Source organism: Nicotiana sylvestris, chromosome 6 (genome assembly GCF_000393655.2).
Source record: "Nicotiana sylvestris chromosome 6, ASM39365v2, whole genome shotgun sequence".
In the NCBI taxonomy this organism is placed as follows: domain Eukaryota; kingdom Viridiplantae; phylum Streptophyta; class Magnoliopsida; order Solanales; family Solanaceae; genus Nicotiana; species Nicotiana sylvestris.
The window spans coordinates 10,307,622-10,315,700 of NC_091062.1; positions in this window are offsets into that span (position 1 = coordinate 10,307,622).

The window sequence follows — 8,079 nt, forward strand, 5'->3', positions numbered from 1 at the left end:
CCCCGACGCATCTACGCTGAAGTTATACTACGACAATCAAGGTGCCTCCACGGGGTCGGTATGCTTATCGAACCCACTCTTACTCGTGAGTCCCCAAGAACTTTGACCTCGATCATTTCTCCGATCATTCCGAAGAGCGTTACAACCTGAACCATTATTTCTCTGATTGATATATGTCTGATACCATTCCCTGTTTGATCTTGATTCCCTGTCTGTATCCCTCGGGGGCTTGGCTGCCAATCTACTAGGATGTACTGAATCCGAAGGGGCTCCCAACTGGTCATCCTTAACCTTGATTTTGGATTGATAACGGTTGTGCACATCTGACCACGTCACAACTGGATACTCGATCAGATTCTACTTTAATTATCGAGATGCAATCGAGCTCTTTTCAATCAAACCCTGCATAAAAGCTTGTACTACCCAGTCATCTGAGACTGGTGGTAATTCCATTCGCTCCATCTGTAACCTAGACACGAACTCCCTCAACATCTCATCGTTCCTTTGTTTTATCTTGAAGATGTCCGATTTCCTCGTTGCCACCTTTATGACCCCAACGTGTGCTTTCACAAAGGCGTCTGCTAACATAGCAAACAAATCAATAGAGTTAGGTGGCAATTTGATTTATTCACCAAATCATAGCTCCTTTTGACAGTGTTTCTGCAAACTTTTTCAACAAAACTGATTCGATTTCATCGTCATTCAAGTCATTTCCGTTGATCCCACAAGTGTATGAAGTAATATGCTCCTTATGGTCGGTCGTCCCGTTATATTTGGGTATATCGGGCATGCGAAACTTTTTAGGAATGGGCATCGGAGCCGCGCTATGAGGGAATAGTTTTTGCATGAACTTTTTTGCATCTAAACCTTTCAAAACTGGAGGTTCCCCCGGTATCTGGTCAACGCAGGAGTTATAAGTCTCCATATTTTTATCATTGTCCTTAATCTTCTTTTTTCCGGACTCAATTCTCTTGGTGAGCTCTTCGAGCATCCTCGTAATGGTGGGGTCAGTCCCCGAGTTATTTCCATTCAACCTCTCTGGTGCTGGTTCAACACGCCGAGTGTTTTCAGGTTCAGCTACACTCGGAGTCTTATTCTAACTTTGAAGTTGAGTGATGGAGATCTGTTGAGCTTGCAGCATCTCGAATATCACTTGGAGGCTGATTCCCCCGTCTCTCATTGTCACGACCCAAACTGAAGGGCCACGACGGGCACCCGGTGCCTTACTCAACCGAGTACCAACGCAACATATCTTTCTTATCATATTATCATGAGTAAATGAGCCAGAAAACCCGTTATGAGATAACAAGAATAAAACATAAGGGAATACTCAACATATGAAGACCCAACATGATATACAAACTTATATATGTGACATACGGGCCTATAAGGCCGACATGACCATTAGTAAACTCGAAACATAGGCCGACAAGGCCATACAAATATCCATACACCTGATATCTGTCTACAAGCCTCTAAGAGTACATAAAATCATAAAGGTCGGGACAGGGCCCCGCCATATCAATCAATACATATCCAAAGCATACTGACCAAATAGGCAACTCCGGAGCAAGTGGAGTGCACCAACACCTTCGCTGAGCTGATAGCCTACTAGGAGGACTGTCAACCTATCAATCGGGACCTGCGGGCATGAAATGCAGCGTCCCCAGGCAAAAGGGACGTCAGTACGAATAAAGTACCGAGTATGTTAGGCAGGAAAGCATAAACAAGAACAGTAATGTAAAGAGAGAGATAGAGGAGATACAACCTGTAACATCTGAGTGCCTCTAGGGGCTATGATATGAAATGCATAATATATATACATAAACTTTTTAAAACATTCGCCTCTGTGGGCATCATCATCATATCGTACCCGACCTCAAAGAGGACTCGGTAAAAGCGTACCCGATCATCATAAGGTTCGGTAGAATCGTACCCGGCCATGTGGAGCTCGGTAAACCGAACTGATCAGTGGTTGCACAATAGGTGCCATACCCGGCCGACTATAGCGCGGCTCGGTAGAGTAAAATAGATACATATATATATATATATATAATGCATGCTCGACTCATGGAATCACGTTCTAACCCTTTCGGAGTGATGTAAGGTCATTGCACCTTCGATTAACATTATGGACATCGATGCCCCTACCATCGATATGAACCTTAGTGGGATTTAAGGATCATACACACGTGTTTAGAATAACTTTATAAGGAAAGAACAACATGGACAACCTTAGTTTCTAGGAGTAGATCCGTTATGAATTAGCGTACCGTTTATGTTCATGTCACGTTAGATCATGCCAAAAGAAAGAATTAAGTGCCTTAACATACCTTAAACCCGTTGAGTCCTTAATCACTTCCAAGCAACTCTTCAAACAAGTCAACTCAATCTATCATAGTATAAGGAGATTCAAAATCAGTGCTGAGCAAAGGCTAAGTCTATAACTTAAGCTAGTAGCTCATTTACGTAAATTTTGGCAACATCTCCCTTGTAACAAGGACCTCCTCCAATACCATATACAAACAACAATGACCAGAGCAATCCATCAATACATAATTATCAATATCAAGACACCATATAACAACAACAAGTCACAACTACATTACGACGAGCGGCAAGCTCCGATTGGAATCCGTATACCCCTTATCAATCCTTATAGACTTCTTACTTCAACATAAAAGTATCATTAACATGATAATGAAGTCATTAATCAATGATTCCATCCTTATACCATATATTTATAACAACGAAAATAATCCACAACTTCAACTATCCCCAACTAGCAACTTTATTCACTAGTTCATGTCTAGCCCATCCATTTAACTTAATAAACATCAAGATAACCTTAAGCACAAGTAAGAACACAATATAAATACCTCATACAGTAACTTCAAGTCAAAATCCAAGTTATATTCAGTTTACAACAACCCTCAATAGCAATACAACACCATAGAAGTGACTTAAGCTAACCCAAGTATTATCTTGTAGTTTATCATCCTAACAACTTAACCAACATACAAGAAAGATTAAGCACAATTAGTAGGCTGTTATACTCACCTTAGACAGCAGCAACAACTTGGAATTTCATCCAAATACATCCCACAACAATCCTCAATGACAACACAACCTCAAAGAGGTGTTGTTCTTCACTAGAACTAAGTTTTGATGTTGAAATATGGTGTAATCACTTTGGAATCACTTCAAACCCTTGTGGTATATGTTTAGGAGGGTTAGGAGAAGTTTGGAGACGAATTTTAGTTGAAAAATGAGCAAAAATAGGCGTCCAAATCGTTTATAAATTGAAGTAGGTCAACCACCGCCTAAGTGGGTCCCATTGGGAGCTGCTTGCGCGGTCTCTCGAAAACACGAATATCTCTCTACTACGATGTCGTATTGACAAACGGTTTAATGAGTTAGAAAGTAGATTCGTAGACCTTCAATTTTGTAGGTAGAACACCCCATGATTCCAAGTATATTTGGAGAAATTCTCAGATACATTTGACCTAAATTTCAGCAAATTTATGAATGTAACTTGTGATGACCTTTGCCAACTCTTGTTCCACAACTTGCTTGCCTTCAAAATGTAGAAAATGAATATCATACGACTAAAATAACTCATAGAATAACCTCCTTATCATGTTAATAACCCTAGTCTCACCCCAAAGTACATGTTATAACATTCCAAACTTGTCGACTTTTGACGAAACTTACTTTCTTCAATTGGTTTAGCTTCTAAGATTTCCAACCCTCTTGGTACTCGTTATTCATGATCTTAAATATTTGTAACTTCCAAGGTAACATGATTAACTTACTTTTTTTTTCCAAATATAATCTCATTTCCGAGCTTACCTATATGACTTACGACGTACTCTCACGTATGAAAACTTGGGGTGTAACATCATTCCCTCCTTTGGAACATTCCTCCTCGAATGTTGACTGATGCGCTTATCAGTTTCATAAACTATGGCTCTTACGAATACTTTAATGCTCATCTTTCCATCTAAGCAACTGTTTTGTGAATAAATCCAAACGCTTGGGCATTCCCCCCTTTTAGGCCTCTTTGTCACACCATGACATGTGGTTGGAATTCTTCCAACATCGTAACATTTGATACCTTATGTCATGCAGTATGTACGACTGTGTCCTTGTATGAGCGCCTAGCGACTCATATTCTCTTTTTCCTCCATCTTTTAGCCAATCTCTAAGCCTCACTTTATGAACATATACAGAATTATGACAAGTTGTCCCTCTAGGCATCTATAGGTGTACTGATATCTTTCTCTTGGTACTTTATCGAACTTAAGACTATTTCTATCTCTTGTTTCATAGCCTTGTATATCTATCCTTATGGATTTACTACATCTAGGTTGGTTATACTATACCATAAAATTTACTTCGGTTTATTATTACCGAGGTTTGCTACCCAACTCCAGGTTACTCTCTCGCTGCTTATCCTATATTTATAAATCTAAGTCCTTTAGTGCTTCCTCATTATTATTCATCTAAGAATAACAAACAAATGTCATCTCGTACTTTGGAACTTGTACCCATCTATTGTTTATTCACCTTAATGTTGATCTATAATCTATCACTGATAACTTGCAACCTCTTACGTAATACACTGTCACTAGGGCTCACATCTTATCGGGGAACATATGAAGTGATTTTCCTGATCCACCTAGGGATAATACTATACTTCAATAACTGTATTTCATTGCATCCCAACGCGATTCATCTTATGGGGGTATTCTAATCCCGTGCAATTAATGAAATCCCTTTCTCGTTAAATCATTACTCAATCAAAGGCCTAAGTATCATCCTCTTATCTATCACAATTAGACCCTTATTCTACTGCCAGGGAAGCATTCCATCTCTTCTAAATGCACCTAGTCTCAGACTCCTCTGTGTTCATTCAGGCTGTACCGAGCTTTTTATTACATATGGAAATCATCAGCTCCCTTATTTTGATGGGTTTAATCCCGAGGACATACATATTCTCGTCACCTTCTCACTCACCTTTTCATATCCTTACTCCTATCAACCTAAAACCTTGTTGCTCTACAATACTTTACCTTAGGACCTACACCGATCTATTTATACTACTCGCAACCTTCCTTTAACTTGCTAGCACCATAAATTTCCTTTCGTGCCTTCTCAGTTGTCCTTAAATGTAAGCAATTACTTTTGCTGGTCGTTCTATCACTTGTTGCATGAATACTTGGCTTGTCATTTTGCCCACGAATACTATAATTTCCTGTACCTCATATGAGATAGATCTCAAACATCACCTTTGATGGCTTTTTTTTTACTATTCATTAGCCATGATAGGTGCCACTTTCTTATGGAGTGTATACAATATTGTAGTGAGACTGCTGTTATAGGATTATTTACTCTTTAGCTCACTATGCTTAGGTGAAAACCTTCTTCCTTATTTCCTCAGCTAGTCTTTCATTGTAGTACTTAGGGAGACCTTCTGGCTCTTGTATAGTTGCGAGCTTGATATATCATACACCCGAAGGTAATTTTCGTTATTCTTACTTGCCTATAATAATCCTTAGTTACATAAATTTATGCCTTTGTGCTCGTAGGGTTACTTTAAAGCTCAAATTTTTATTGTCTCCTTAGTGGCACTCTCTCTTATTTTTATAAACCTTAAAAATGGTACCTTTAATTGCCTCAACTCCTATCTGAAATTTTTCAAATGATTGCGATCTCGTATCTGCGAGACTGAGTTCACTATGATGCAGTTCACTACATTTATCTTGCATGATCTATTGATTTATTTGTGACCTCTTGTCTAGCCATAACTGGGCTCTTCCTGAATCAACTACTAATTACTCGTTGGTCCATTCTCATATATATATATATATATATATCCTTTGTCTTAACTTATCTCTCGCCACTAGCTCCTGATGTATCAAGTGTCCATTCACACTTATTTATCAATAACATCCTGGCCGGAACTTTTACTGCCTCTCTCCGGTATCGTGCTTGTATAATGTTTTGGAGTCACAACATATCTGCAGGAACTGAATAAATGCAACATCATCCCTTTCTCCTTTTTACCACATTCTTCCTTTACCATTCCATAGTTAACTGAACCGCTTAACTCCGACTTAATACCATATCACACCATATTCCCCCCTTCAGGGGAGTACTAAGATTTAGTACTACGACGATCTACCTATACTTGTTTTACCTTTTCATATTCGGCGTCTTTTCACATTATCAATGAACCTTAATCACCTTATGGTAACCTTCTGTACCAGGGATAACTAAATTTCTTACGCACGAAGGTGACACCTACGGTAACTGGCACACTTAGTCCCTTAAGATTAACTCTGCTCAGAGTGCTTGCTTTAGGTAAGCGACTTCCTAAATGGCCTTTAAAGTTATTCGTCTGTTGTCTATTCTATTATTATTGGAGTACGATATTTGAAATTCTCACGATGTCGACCATTATCAAATCCTCCGGTCCCTAATTCATGTTCGGTTTTATCTTGTTCACCAGCCCATACTGATTTTTATTACTCTGGAGTCTAACCTTTCCTCCTGGTAATCACGTTGAAGTCACCAACTCATTTCTCGAAATAAGGATATGACTTTATGGCTTATACTCTTTTATTGCCTTAAGGCTTGTCACCTCTTGTATTTTCCTTCACTTGACTATAGACTCTGTCATCGTGTCATATTTTGATTTACTGTTATCACCCCTATATCACATCTTACTCATGATGCTTCATTTATTTTCTTCTTATTCTCCGGATAATATTTTTTTGTCTATTACTTTATTCTGAAAACTTCAACAAAAAGTTCTTTCCCTTTAAGTTCCCCTAGATTCATCTTACTGGCTCTTTGAAATGCCTAACATTCTTTTTTTTTTACTCGGGGCTAGAGTCATACTAAGGTAAATATTTGTCCCTTCTAGGATCCCACTGCCTATCTTCTGAAATTTTTGAATATTCCAGTATTCGTATCTGATTGTACTACTCTAGAGTTCACCATCTGGGTGTCTTAGAAGGAGATCTATTACCACATTTGCACCATCTTTCGGAAACGTTAGTTAATGATAACAACCTATCCACAATTTTTGGGTTACTCTAACTCCAACTGGATCCTGATATCCCATCTTTCTCTTAAATAATATCTGTTAGCTCCCATAGAACATAACTGAGATGGGTGTGGCCAATTGTACTTACCTCTGTCATTGATGAAGGTACCAAAATGCTTATATTTCTCTGCCTGATTTGAAAATATTGATAATCTTCATTATCTGGGTGCCTCGTACCCCTCTTCACCTTACTTCTTTTACTTGTTAAAACTTGTATCTAGCTTCTGAATTCCTCATAGATTTTCACCATATTCGTGAATAGATATCCGTGCCTTAAGGCTCCTTATTAAGAAGCATACACATCTTAGTACACACATGATCTGTTGAAGACCTCATATTTACTCATCATAAGCATGATGTGAAATCGAGTTCCTCTGACTCAACTCTTCCACATCCACATGCAATCTCTTACCAACTGTCTTTGTGGATGTAGATATCGTTGTATTACGACTAAAGTCGAATTTAGGAGTTTGAATTCTTACAACTGAGCTCTACTGTACGATCTAGAGTAAGAAGAAAGAGCGACAGACCTAAATGCCCTGTAGCCTCCTACTTATAAGTGTGGTGCACAACACACCCATAAACAAGACTCTACTAGACACGGCTTGTAGACTCCCTAGGATAGAACTGCTCTGATACCACTTCTATCACGACCCAAACCGAAGGGCCACGACGGGTACCCAGTGCCTTACTCAACCGAGTACCAACGCAACATATCTTTCTTATCATATTATCATGAGTAAATGAGCCAGAAAACCCGTCATGAGATAACAAGAATAAAACATAAGGGAATACTCAACATATGAAGACCCAACATGATATACAAACTTATATATGTGACATACGGGCCTATAAGGCCGACATGACCATTAGTAAACTCGAAACATAGGCCGACAAGGCCATACAAGTATCCATACACCTGATATCTGTCTACAAGCCTCTAAGAGTACATAAAATCATAAAGG